Genomic DNA, 901 nt, shown 5'->3' with positions numbered 1-901 from the left:
CCTGAATGCAATACTGATAATTACCTTCTGATCTCAAAAATTAACTTAGGTCGGGGATGGAGAAAAAAGAGAACCAAGAAATAAAAACGCGAAACAAAACTGAGAACCTACAGAAACCGGATGTGCGAATATATTTCCAAAATAAGATAATCGAAAGCATAGATAGGGCAACATGGGAGGACCGTATAAAAAACAAAGATATAGAGGGCGCCTAGACAATGTTACGGGATATCATTGTTAGATGTGCGATCGAAGTGTATGGTACCGCAGTTGTAGGAAGAATATCTGGTGACGCGTGGTAGAATGATGATATTCAGGCCTCCCAAAAAGCAAAGAGAGAAGCGTACAGGAGAACCTTGAACATCGCAGGTCTTAACAATGAGGAAAGAAATAGGCGTAGAAATGATCATAGACACGCAAACAGGATACTCGAATGATTAGTTAAGGAACGTAAAGATACAATTATAGCAGAAGAAGAGAAGAAAATACAAAAATACTTTGAAGGAAGCAAGAAACTGCTTTATAGAAAAATGAAAGGAAACAAAAGTACAGAATTTGTCAACATGAGGAATAGAAGGGGGGGGGGGGGTATATTATGCAGACTGAATACTAGAGGCTTTCAGAGACTATTTTAGGAGACAATTCGGAGATGCAGCTATAGGACACCACATCTGCGATGTTGAACACAATGCGTTAGAAAACCCAATTGAGAAAGTATGTGTCACTGAGGTGAGGGATATAATTAAGAACTTGAAAAACGGCAAGGCTTCCGAGGTAGACGGTATTAACGCTGAAATGTTTAAACACGGTGGCGAGTGCATACCACATAGACTGCGAATTGATAAATTTATGTTTAGAGATGAGAGACGTTCCAGACTATTGGAAAAAAGCGATTATCGTA

Source organism: Belonocnema kinseyi, chromosome 9 (assembly GCF_010883055.1).
Source record: "Belonocnema kinseyi isolate 2016_QV_RU_SX_M_011 chromosome 9, B_treatae_v1, whole genome shotgun sequence".
Classification (NCBI taxonomy): Eukaryota; Metazoa; Arthropoda; class Insecta; order Hymenoptera; family Cynipidae; genus Belonocnema; species Belonocnema kinseyi.
The sequence above is the reverse complement of the archived record's forward strand: the minus strand, read 5'-3'. Positions refer to the sequence as shown.